The following is a 14,067-nucleotide window of genomic DNA, read 5'->3' on the forward strand; positions in this document are numbered from 1 at the left end:
GGTCTAGGAGATGAGTATGTACATTTTAGGTCTTCCATGAATACAAGAGACGACATCCCCGTGTTCCAAGATTTGATTTCTATGCTTATTCTTGAGGAGAAGAACCTTGACACATCTTCTTCTCATGGCAGAAATAATTCTGAACAGGCCTTCTATTCTAACTCCAACAGAGGTAGAGGTAGAGGTCGTGGTCGAGGCCCAAGGGGTTGCAGGGGCCAATTTCTGGAAGGTCAATCAAATCAAAACAATACAGGTGGCAGGGGAAACTAGTCTCAAGGCAGGGGAGTCAAAGAGGTCGTGGTGCAGGATCAAGCAGGCAGCAACATACTCCAGATAGTAGAGAATGTTGGACTTGTGGTGAAAGAGGTCACATGTCACGTGACTGTCCAAAGGGAAAAGCAAGTAGAAAGAGAGAACAGGGCAACTATGCATCTACTAGCAGAGATGCAGATGACAGCAAAAACGAGCGCATGTTTGTTATGCAGAATGTAATGAATACAATGACTGCAGAGAATTCCACCCAAGATGATGTTTGGTATGTGGATTCAAGTGCCTCTAATCACATGACGTCTCGTGGAGAGTGGTTTAGAGATATGCGCAAACCAGATGTGTCAGGCTATGTGCAGACAGGAGATGACACAGCTCACCCCATTGCTCATGTAGGGGACATACCTCTAAATACGAAGAGTGGGAAATCAAAGTACTTAGCAGATGTACTTCATGTCCCAAACATTACAAAGAATCTTGTTTCTATTGGACAAATGGTTGAGCAGGGTTTGCAGGTTCGCTTCAATCCAAATGGCTGTTATGTAGAAGATTTCCAGAATGGCTGTAAGCTGATCACAGAGGGCAAATGTGTGGGCAGAATGTTTACGCTGAATGTAGACATGCCTGAGGTAAAAGCTGCATTATTTGCACAGGGCACAGGTGTTGTGGCTGATGTTGACATTTGGCACAAACGCATTGGCCATGTCAATGAGCAGAGATTGCGCAGCATGCAATCAAAACAGATTGTAAAAGGTTTGCCCAAATTCAAGGTGGATGGTATGCATAAAGTGTGTGCAGCATGCCAGTTTGGAAAACAGTCAAAGGGCTCATTTCCACATGAGCGCAATGTATGTAAAAGGCCACTTGAGGTGGTGCACACAGATGTTTGGGGTCCAACCGATACTGCAAGTATACATGGTTGCAGGTATTATGTCTCTTTCATTGATGACCATACAAGGAAAGTATGGGTCTACTTCATGCGTAACAAAAGTGAAGTGTTTGGTCACTTTCAAGACTTCAAAGTCATGATTGAGAAGGAGACAGATATGCAAATCAAGACATTGAGGTCAGATGGAGGGGGAGAGTACTTCTCCAATGATTTTTTAGATTTTCTGCGAATGCATGGTATACACAGGCAGTTTACATGCAGATATACTCCACAGCAGAATGGGATCGCAGAAAGGAAAAACAGGCACATTGCAGAGGTTGCACGTGCATTGATGAATGGGAAGAACATGCCTCATCATTTTTGGGTTGAAGCAGTAAATACAGCTGTGTACATTATGAACAGGACACCTACAGCTGCGGTGCATGATGTAACACATGAGGAAAAGTTTACAGGTACAAAGCCTGGTTTGGCACACTTGAAAGTGTTTGGCTGCATAGCTTACGTGCATGTACCAGATGAGTTGCGTAGGAAATTGGATCCTAAAGCAGAGAAATGTATTCTTGTGGGATATTCCCTTGAACAAAAGGGGTACAGGTGCTACAATCCTACTACACGAGAATTACGAGTGAGCAGAGATGTAGTCTTTGATGAGATGAGCAGCTGGTACAGTAATGCACATGGCACTATTGGGGCTGATGTAAAAGATGATGTGGTTGTACAAAATGTGAGGCCACAGTCACAGGTTTTGAGTGGACCACAAGAGTCCTCTTCTCGTGGCTCTGTTGAGAAACCATGGAATGGTAGACTACGTACGCAGGTTACTCCACCAATAGGTACAGGGAATGTATCACGAAAAGGAAAGGAAAAGGTTGATGAACCTCCCTTTATGGTTGATGCATCATCAGGTTTTTCACATGTAGACATGGATTCAGATGGTTCTGAACAAAGTCTTGATGAGGAATTTGGAATTCCGGCTGTCAGGACACCTGGTGTAAGGAAAGTACAAGAAGATGCTAGAGGGCAAAGGAGTGACCAAGGACCGCGCAGATCTAATAGAGTCAGAAATCCAGTTCGGAAATTGACTTATGATGGGTATCTAGCGCATCACCAAGCCTACATGGCTAAGGTGATACAGGATGTGGAGCCCACATGTTTTGAGGATGCAGTTGGAAATGTGCATTGGGATGATGCAATGAATGAAGAGATGGCTGCATTGGAAGCAAATGACACATGGGAGCTAGTGCCATTGCCAAGTGGCAAGAAAGCTATTGGCTGTAAATGGGTGTATAAAACCAAGCATAAGGCTGATGGTAACATTGAGCGTCACAAGGCAAGGCTGGTCGCAAAGGGTTATGCACAGACGTATGGCATAGACTATGAGGAGACCTTTGCTCCAGTGGCAAAGATGACGACTGTGAGAGCTGTCATAGCAGTGGCTGCATCTAGAGGATGGATTATGCATCAAATGGATGTAAAGAATGCCTTCTTGAATGGTGAGTTGCAAGAGGAAGTGTATATGGATCAGCCACCTGGTTATGTCGATCCAGGTTACCCAGATTATGTATGCAGACTTCTCAAAGCTTTGTATGGTTTGAAGCAGGGCTCTAGAGCATGGTATGACAGGATTGCCAAGTATCTTGTCAGTATTGGTTTTAGGAGAGCTCATGCTGATCATTCACTCTATGTACGTGAGAGTGATGTGGGGATTGTGGTCATTACCATATATGTAGATGACCTTATTATTGTTGGTGACAATGCTATGGAGATTGACCATGTGAAGGGTCTTCTCAAACAGGAGTTTGAAATGAAAGATTTGGGCGAGTTGCGCTACTTTCTTGGCATTGAAGTGATCAGGACTCCAGAGGGTGTATGGCTGTCACAGAGACAATATGCTTTGGACATGTTGTCAAAGTATGGTATGGCTGATTGTAAGCCGATTTCCATTCCCTTGGATGTGAATGCAAAGCTGAGTGCAGAGAAGGGTGATGTTGTTGAGAATGTCAATATGTACAGGAAGATGGTGGGTAGTCTAATCTACTTGACTATCACAAGGCCAGACTTGAGCTACACAGTAGGCTTGGAGAGTCAGTTCATGCAGCTTCCGAGGAAGCCACATTTGGATGGAGTACGACGCACACTTAGGTACGTGCAAGGGACTCTTGACTACGCATTGTTCTATGCAGCAGATGCACCATTAGCATTGTATGGGTATACAGATGCAGATTGGGCAGGTAGCATTGTTGATAGGAGATCTACGAGTGGCTTCATGTTCTCTTTTGGGAGTGCTGCTGTTACTTGGAGCAGCAAAAAGCAGCCTACGGTTGCTTTATCGAGCACAGAGGCCGAGTACAGAGGTGTAGCAGTTGCGGCGTGCGAGGTAGCTTGGCTACGCACATTACTTGAGGACTTGGGAGTGCAGGTGGACCAGCAGATTGTCATTCATTGTGACAACCTCAGCAGCATGCAGTTGGCTAGGAACCCAGTGTTCCATGCTAGGACCAAACACATAGAGGTCCATTACCACTACGTTCGAGAGCGAGTGTTGGCGGGCGACATCGACTTGGTCTACGTCAGCACAGAGGAGCAGATAGCGGATATCTTTACCAAGGCCCTTGGAGCTGAGAAGCTTCGACGTTTCCGGACTATGCTTGGACTCTGCGACATGCAGAGCTCGAGGGGGAGTGTTGAGATGTCGAGCTCTACACCTTGAGCTGGCATCCACTACGGGTCTTGGCCGCTTACGGCATTTACTCACTGGCGCGTTAGGTGACCGACACGGAGGATCTTTGCCAGTGATTCTACAGCTGGACTACACTTATAGTGCCAGCCTAGTACGCTTCTAGCGAGTTCACACTTAGTGACCGCATGTACATATGTGCTACTTTTCAGCTTTAGCACTTAGTCATTTTGTACTCTCTTTTCTATAAAGAAGAAGAAGAAGCTTTCCATCTCTGTGTGCTTTGTTCTTGTCTTGTGTAGCTCTCTTGCATCCTCATTCTTTACACTCTTGTACCCGATTGGATGCCAGGGAAGGGTTTGAGGTGAATTCCCCCAAGAACTGCAGTTCTATACTTGGGCTGTCAAGTTGGTTTAGACTTGTCTCCCAAGTAGTAGATTTCTCCTCTCCTCCTGTCTATCAAGAGTAAGTTGCTACATTGGAGCTCCGCACGACTTTCTTTGGCTGGAAGAGTTGTAGTGGCCAACCAGGTGTTGCTGGCTATTATGTGGTACATCACTTCTTGCTTGATCTTTTCGAGTTCTTGTATCAGCCAAGTAGACAGGCTGATCAGGATCTTCCTTTGGTCAAGGCGTGACACTCATACAGCCCGGGCCAAAGTGGCTTGGTAGGTCATCACTCTTCCTTGTTCACAGAGAGGTCTTGGGCTCATAGACCCAGCACAACAGAGCACAGGCCTTCTTGGGAAGTTCATCGTTCGAGGACTTCTTCGAGGTGAGGAGCCCTAGAAGGAGTTCTTGCTACAGTGGCTTCGTGCTAGGGTGCCTCTCAGGCAGGAGGCCCCTGGAAACCTTCGATCAGATGGATCTTCACAGAGATGCGCAGAGTTGGTTTGAACAGGAGACTGGAGAAACGCTTTGCTGTGGGTTTGCTTAGATCTTGGGAGCACTTGCTGAAAGGCGTGGAGCAGTGGCAACCGACTTGCACAGAGGAGCACCTGCAACAAACTCTTGTTTGGAACCCCATGGTTAGCACTCAGAGAGGCCACCTGGTTGGTAGTCGGCCTCATGTTTCCTGGGGTTCCATAAAAGCGGGTCCAATACGCTCTTTAGGTGACTGGATACAGTTGTCAGGCTTGTCAGAGGAGCTGCAAGGCTTTTGATTGTAGGGAATTAGAGGGGTGCAGAGCATGTGCCAGGACATCTTAGAGGCAATAGTAGCTGAGTGGCTCACACCTCTTGAGTCATCAACACCCAGATGGATGGGAGCCTTCACACGACTGGAGGTTCTCATCTCAGTTTGGACTTGTTCAGAGACTGTTCCCTCTCTGTTTTTTGAGTTACAGGGTGAGGGATGGTTACAGTGAGTTGCAATAGAGGCCCCGAAGGTGGCTAAGTGCTATTTTCAGAGGATCCGAGTGGTGGGCATCTGTGGGAGGACTTGTGTCATCAATCCTGACCCAGCTGCTCTTGAGACTGAACATTGGAGACTGTGGGCTTGGGAGTGCTTTCCACTGGCACCAATACAGTGGGATCTTGGAGAGTGGCTATGGAGGGACCCTTTCTCTTCTACAAACCACCCAAGTACCCCTTTCTTTCAGTACACTGGTCGATTGGGATGTCACATTCGGGCAGCACAGAGAGAGGCTCGCCCTGCTGCAGCACCTCATTGGCAGGAGGAAGGTCTCACAACTGAGTTCTTGGCAGCTTTTTGGGAGAGGTTGTGGGACTCCAGACAGTTGAGGCGAGTCACTTTGTTTTAGTGGCTGGTCGCACACAGATCTATAGCAGTTGGGAGCTGGCTTGTGCATAGTGGTCTCTCGGCCCCATAAGTGGTGTAGTGGTGCTACTCCACAGAAGTGGTGTAGTGAGAGAGAGGAGTGTTGGGAGCTCATCAGTGGTCTGACACTCTGGTTCATCTGGCGGGCCCGCTGCTTTTGCATCTTTAAGGCTCGCCCTGTACCACCAGCAGAGACTGTTCGCGATCTTTGGCTAGATCTGATCCACACCCTCAGAGGACAGCTCAAGAGACTTGAGGGAAGCTCCGACCGCATGCAGGAGCAGAGAGACATTCCTTTGACTCTAATGTCCTGGGGCCTTTTTCACCATGGTCTAGGGTGTACTCAGATGGCACTGTCGTCCACCTGTGTGGCTTTTCCCTCCTCTCATTTCTTGATTTAGCCTCATTGTATATATGGTTTTTTTTCATTGGGAGAATCTCCCCATCATGGTTGTTGTAGCCCTCTCTCGAAGAGGTGGTTGTAGCCCTATGGGCAATTTCATTAACTAATAGAAGTATCTTTTTCTCGAAATAAAACCCCCCCCGCAAAACTAATCTCTTTTTAAAGATAACAATACACTTCAACCAACTATTTCAAGGCACAATTTCTCATAAGTATTTAGTGTATAAAAGGTGTTTAAGCTCTCTAATCATCCGCTTTCAAGTGGATGATTGGAGAGCTTAACAAGTCCTCTGTTTAATATAATTTTTCAAGACTTAAAGCTTTATCAAAATCCAATAGATAATCAAAGTATAAAAGAACAAAAAATTTGGACAGCATCTTGTTTGTTTTGGCAACAAATTTTTAAAAAATACTCTCCATCTTCATTATGAAGACCTCCATAGGAGATTAAGGACCTTCGTAACATTATCAACTTTATCATAGGCAACAAAAGAAAACTATTTTTGAAAGCAACGATAAAATTCAAAAGTACAATTTTGATACAATTCTCATAAGCACTCAATGTTTAGTTAATGTTTGAGCTCTCTGATCATCCGCTTGCAAGCGGATGATCAGAGATCTTAACAACCCCTATGTTTTATGTAAATTTGATACAATAGTCTAAAACACCCAGCAAAACTAATCTATTTTTAAAGATAACAATACACTTCAACTAACTATTTCAAGGCACAATTTCTCATAAGTATTCAGTGTATAAAAGGTGTTTGAGCTCTCTAATCATCCGCTTGAAAGCGGATGATTGGAGAGCTTAACAAATCCTCTGTTTGAAATAATTTTTAAAGACTTAAACCTTTATCACAATCAAATAAATATTTTAAGTATAGAAAAACAAAAAAAAATAGACAGAGTCTCCTTTGCTTTGGCAACAAATTTTTTAAAAATCCTCTCCATCAACATTATCAACTTTACCATGGGCAACACAAAAAATCTATTTTTGAAAGCAACGATAAAATTCAAAAGTACATTTTTAATCCAATTCTCATAAGTACTCAATGTTTGAGCTCTCTAATTAAAGAGTCCTATACACGTCAACCAACTCTTTCAAGGCACAATTTCTCATAAGTATTTAGTTTATAAAAGGTGTTTGAGCTCTCTAATCATCCACTTGCAAGCGGATGATTGAAGAGCTTAACAAGTCCTATGTTTTATATAATTTTTCAAGACTTAAAGCTTTATCAAAATCAAATTAATATTCTAGATATTAAAAAAAAGAAAATTTGGACAGAGTCTTCTTTGTTTTGGAATTTACAAAAAAAAATCCTCTCCATCTTCATTATGAAGACCTTCATAGGATATTAAGGACCTTCTAAACAGTAAAAAGCTTTGAAACAGAAAAGAATACAATTTAAAACTTAATGTGCAATATATGTTCGACTATTGAGTGATTAAACTCTTTTATATAATTTTGATACAATAATTTAAAATGGCCAACAAAGTAGATGTATACTAAGCTCTTTGGGCATCCGCGTGCATGCGGATGATCAAAGAGCTTAATCCTTTGTCAAAAATGTTCACATTTAACGATTTTCTAAATTTTTATGTGGTTTATAATAGATATATAGGCTCTTTGATCATCCGCGTGCATGTGGATGATCAGAGAGCTCAAAATCTCTTATTTCATAGATAAAAGCAAGCAATAATACTAATCTATTTAATATATCACTTCAAGTTTATGGTTTAAAAAAGACAAACATTCCTCATTAATCTTTTAGCATACCTCGTCAGAAAACATACCTTTCTTTTAACCGGTGAGAGGAACACAATGAGAACACCAAAAGCAAATGGATGACAGCAAGCCTACCTACAAAGACACATAATACACAACATTACTTGAATAAATTTGTGATATATCATCATGCTTTATGTTCTCTCTATGGAACCAGGGCGAGAAAAAAAGGGAGGGGTGGAGCCCCTTGTCGTATGTGCGGACAGATGACAAGGGGGCTCCACCCCTCCCTTTTTTTTCTCACCCTGGTTCCATAGAGAGAACGTGGCTTTAGATAGAACTTTAATATGGAAAACGTTAATATCTCCATAACGATGGATTTTAACACTTGTTCACGGCGAATTTTTATCTTGCTCGTTATCAACACCTAACTAGGTGCGTGGCTCATGATGCTGTTGCAGTTCAAGAAGTGGAAAATTTTGTATGAAAAAGCAATAAAATGCAGTCTAACTGGTTGAGGACTTTAAACTAGGCAATTATGTTAAATATGCATTTAGAAACACAGCTTTCATGTATCTATGAAATTTAAATCTTCAGGCTCAGGTTGTTATGTTATTACCCATGGCATTGGTACAGGGTTGGGTTTCAAGGCTGCTGCAACAGATTCTTAAGATCCCCATTGATTCAACAGAGCATGGACCATTCAAGAGTCAATTCATCATGGTATCAAAAGGGGCAGTTTTTGTGGGATTTGTTAATGGAGTGGCGTGATTGGGATCAACCGGTTGGACCCAAATTTTGAGTGGGGAATACCAGAAGAGGACAAGAGATATATCCTGCAAAAGGGCATGCAAGGAATTCTACTTGGTAGTGGTCAGAGTTTGTGAAAGAATTTAGTGAGCTCAGCGATGGCAGGGACAGCTAGTATTGAGGTTGAAACGTCACTGTTCTCAGCATACTAGGGATCAACTTGGAATGGGTGGAGAAATCTCATCGCAACTTCTACCAAGGGACTCAAAGTCTGTAGAGTAGCACTACTGCGAGGAGTGGGAGAGCTTGCAAAATATCATGCAGATGTAAGCATGGTGCATAAAGTACATGACATAAGCACATTTGAGACACGCAAAATCCGGGGTCTGCCTCATTCGCTCAGGGATTCTGGCTTGCCTTAAGGGAGTTGTGCCCATGTGATCATGGGGCGATGCCGGAGATGAACGCACGGTAGTACCTTAGAAGGGGCTGAAGAGAATGAGGTTGTAGTACCTCACGAAGATGCTAAAGGGGAACGCAGCAAAATACGCCAAAACCGGAACACACCCTCCCTCCTCCTCCCATGGATGAGCTCGCAGCTTGTCCACGCACCCGCAGACGAGTAGCAAGCTCATCGGTGTGAGGAGGAAGGAGGGATATGGAAAAAGCTAGACGCAGAGTATGTACCTAGACACCATAGCTACGCCAACGTTCGATTGCTTTTTAGAATAATTTTCTTTGAGCAAAGCCACTAATTTTGAGGGCTTTCATTGGTTTTACCCTACCGCCTAGTGATAATGTTCAATGTGAACACCACAAGTGAAATAGCGTTAAATACAATAAATATTAAACTTAAATGAATATAAATATAATAAAGTTAAATACAATATAAATATTAAACTTAAATGAATATAAATATAATAAAGTTAAATACAATGAACATTGATATATAGATTGTAAGTTTAAAGATTGAATAAACTTAAATGAAGATAAATGCTATGAATATTGATATATAGATTGTAAATATAAATATTGAATAAATTTAAATGAAGATAAATATTATAATAAAGTGATATACAATGAATATTGATATATAGATTGTAAATATAAATATCGAATAAATATATATCTACAAGTATCCATATATATTAATGTTTAAATATATATATATAAACTTTTATAAAGTTGTGCTTTTATAAATATATATATGTATATATATATATTTATTTATTTCTTACATGAGATAATATAGATTGTAAATATTAAGATTTTTACACATTTACAAGTATCCATATATATTAATGTTTAAATAAATATTAAAACATTTATACATTTTTGCTTATATATATGTTTATGTATATAGTTTGTGTGTCTATCAATAAATAAATAAATATATATATATATACATTGGTATACATTTATATATGTGTGTGTGAGCATGTGCGCGCTCTTAAATATCTTTATATTAATAAAAAATATAAGTTTCAAATTAAAAAGAAAATTTTATTTAGTGAATCATTCTCTCTGTGTTGACGGCTTCACAATTAATGCCCATTACTTTTTAGTCCTCTCTCTCACACACACACACACACACACACACATTTTACTCAGTGAGATCCTCCCACTTATATTATGTTAGAGCTGACATGTTTTCTTTCATATTCATTTTTGTTTTTCATACAGTTAGGTGCTCCATAGCTCTAATGAGTGCTCCAAGACCTGTGTTGCTCTCTTGGCACATTGCAGGTAACACTATCACACATGATATTCCCTTGCACAATGGTAAGGTATTGCTAAGCTCTCACTATCTTCAAAGTCTTCTACCTCCTTCATGTGTTATCCATAGACTATGTGCAATTATTCAAGAAGAAGACCGTTCGAGCTTTTTATGAGTCGGAATTGTGACCATGAAGGCAATGAACATTACTTGATTAATGGTTTTTTGTCAACCAAATATCTATTATTGCACACCATAGAGTGTGTTTATGTATCTGACAATGACAACATGGAGATAAACTGCAACAAAGACACAACAAAAAGGCTAGATGATATGAGGACTACAGATGATGAGGCGAGTGCGAAAATATTGGAGCTTGATGGTGAATCAGAAGACATAGAAGATAGGTCATCTAAGTCCACTGTTCAATAGATACAAAATGGAGAAGGGGCACCTCTACTTAAGAAGCTGTTAAAGATGTGCAAAATCCCTTTACATGTAATTGAGATTCCCCCCACCTATAATGGTTCTTTATGTTTTGAGTTTCCTACAAATTTTGGGAAAATGAAGAGAATGAAAGGGATGGAGCAGAAACATGATAGTCATCTCTAGTGACAACCATCCCAATCAAACATGACAATAGCTTGTATAGTGAGGCTAAGTTATTGCCTTGGAAATCTACAATGTCACCGATTGTCTTGTCCATTTCACGAAAAATGAGAAGAAGTTCCACAATAGTTGTTTCCATGGTCATTTGGATAGGCAGGTGAACAAGGGATATCCTGCAGGTGAAGGCACATAAAAATCTTATTGTCATTATTGCCAAGAAATCGTGACATGCATTGATGTATGCAAGGCTATGATCTACTATGTTTTCCCTTTGGATGAGAGTATGACTTAAATGGTACTTTATATTGGCAATAATGAGCAAAGTGTTCAACCAAGCACCTCAAGAGACAATATAGAAAAAGTGCAGAACTTGGTTAGCACAGTTCTTAAAATAGAAAAAATTGGACCACGGAAGATACAAATGTTGGTAGCTTGACAAATGTTGTTCAAATCTTTAATAAGAGAAGGTGAGGAAGCCACAACTGATCAAGATTTACTTCCTTTTTTGTAGGAGATGACGCCCCTGGTGCAAAAAAACGGGTATGCATGGATTCATTATAAAAGCAAGTTAATTTTTATGTGTCTTATTTTTCTTTCCTTGTTATGTTATGTAATTAAAATTGGAGGCAGTCTGGGGAGGTGCTCATGCAGTGTGATGGTGGTATTGCCTTGTGTCAGAAAAGTTACATAGAGACATTGCTATGTAAGTTTGGACTTGAGGATTGCAAACCTATTGCCACTCCCATGGAAACAATTTTGAAATTGATTCTTCATGATGCTAGTGATCCTGCTGATGTCACTCTTTACCAAATTGCTGTTGGATGCCTCATTTATGTATGCAACACTAGGCCAAATATTCAGTTTGCAGTCTCATAGGTCAGCATATTTATGCATAGCCCAGGGTCTCAGCATTGGCACGCTGTCAAGAGGATTTTTTGCTACCTTAGTGGAACTTTACATCTTGGCTTGTTTTATCCCAAGGGGAGATCATTGCCGCCAGAATCATTGCCGCCAAACTTACATGCTTTTTTGGACTCAGATTGGGCTGGTTGTTTTGACACATGAGTGTCCACAAGTGGTTTTTGTTTCATTCTTGGTAGTTCATGTATATCATGGTTGAGCAAGAAGCAACCTACTGTGGCCACTTCGAGTTGTGAGGCTGAGTACAGGGCAATCTTCACAGCTACGGTTGAGTGTGTATGGCTCAGATGCCTTATGGCTGATTTGGGTGTTGGACAGGACACTGCCAACACTATCTACACTGACAGTTAGAGCTCATTGGCAGTTGCGAGGAGCCCAGTTTTTCATGCTCGCACGAAGCACATTGAGGTGCATTACCACTATGTCAGGGAGAGGCTCTCAAAAGAGAGATTAGCTTGGCTTATGTGCCAACACAGAACAACCTTGCAAATCTTTTCACAAAGGCATTGTCTCGTGAGAAGCTCGAAGCTTTCTGCAAAGCTTTGGGCTTACTCCCCTTTGTGGATTGATCATGTCTTCAGGGCATGGCACTTTCCTTTCCTCATGTGACAGCTCTCGTTCACCGCATCACTCCAGGGGGGATTTGTTACCATATACATGTGGTAGTGATGTGTGTGAACACACTAGGACCGCAGGGGGATTTTTTCCCTCTTTAGGAGGTTTTCCCCCCATGCATTGTATATACGCCCATCACTCTAGGGCTATCTATCTTTCCATCGCACACTAAGTAACACACTCTCTACTATGTGCCTTGAGCTCCCTTTGTCTTCTCCAAGCTGTGTGTGTTTCTCTGCAACCCTAATTCCAACAAAGAGGACATTTTAACTATCAAACCTCCGCCAGCTTTGGAGTCTGTTTGCAAAAATTTATCCATGTGCCCGTTTTGGTAGAGAGGGGTAAAGTCAAACTCCATAAAGGGCCCCGTTGTGGGTCCACATTTCACTTAATGAAAGTCCATGGGAGCAGGCACAAATTCTAAGTATAAACTTATATGAGAGCACCCATGCTAGCTAGTCGGATGGTGAAGGGGGAAGATGAAAGATTTTGTTATATGATGCATGTGTTAGCGATGGGAGCCAAGAAATAGTGAAGAAGAGGAGATTGGAAAAGTATACAAGCTTAAAAATCATTTGAGATGCAACACAGAGCAACCAATGTATGTAGAGGAGCACCATGTTGCACATGAACAATCGTCCTTGCGTAGAATGCCCATTCATTGTAATATGAAGTGTTTTGATGGTGTGGGGAGGAAAAATTATGGTAACACTCTTAATAGTCATGGTACAGGTTTGGTTGCACCATGATTTTAATCAGGAAGATGCTACAAAGACAAAACCATCGAGCAATGGCTATGGTTTTGCAATCATGATGTGGAACACACAAAGGCAGTTAAAAAGCAGGTGAAGGAGGTTCCGGTAGTCTCTATGATCTGGGAGACAAATTTTTCAAGAAAGAAGCTCGCTAGTCTTACAATGACAGGTTTTCAAGTGGCTGGTATTAGCACACCAAACTGTAAGGGAAACAAGGTTTCCTTGCTATTTGGAGAAGGAGGTTCAAGTAGTAGTAGGCGACAAAAGTGGAGGCATGGTATTTCAAAAGAAGCACAAAAAAGGATTGAGGCAACTGTAGTGATGGTTGTAACCTTGTTAGAGGAAGTCTCTATGATTCAAAAGGAACATGTTGTGTTTCGTATACTCACTAAAAGCTGTTATGATGTTCATATCAAAGGTGAGCCAAGCTGTACATGCCCAGATTTCCAAAAAAGAGTGATGCCTCAAAAGTCATTCATTGCTTGTAAGCACACGTATTATGTGATGTGCATGTCTTGGGCTTGCAACCTAAGGAGCACATGGTAATACACCAACCTACACTGACCCCAATGGATGTTGCCTTCATTCTTAGTCACCCGCATTGCAATCCATGTTCTATGAATCCTTAAGTTTCTACATCAAAAATAGGCAACCCATTTTACCCCTCCTTCTATTTAGTGAGCTAGTATGTTCTCAAGTTTTTGATCACACAAAGCTGGCATGGTAGTGACTTTTTTGTTTAATGATGCAAAAATTTATATATATATATATACACCAATGTAAGTATGTATTTTTGGTTTGTGACACTTATTGTGCTGATAATCCGTTTGTTCATTTGTGAACAAATTTTCCGGGTGGTTCTGGACATTGTTTAGAACATGTATATTTGCTCTAGAAAACAACTCTAAAAAGCTCAAGAAATTGCACAATTTTTTAAAAAGCAAGAAAATAAAAGCTCA

Source organism: Adiantum capillus-veneris, chromosome 16, assembly GCF_014529385.1.
Source record: "Adiantum capillus-veneris isolate H3 chromosome 16, ASM1452938v2, whole genome shotgun sequence".
In the NCBI taxonomy this organism is placed as follows: Eukaryota; Viridiplantae; Streptophyta; class Polypodiopsida; order Polypodiales; family Pteridaceae; genus Adiantum; species Adiantum capillus-veneris.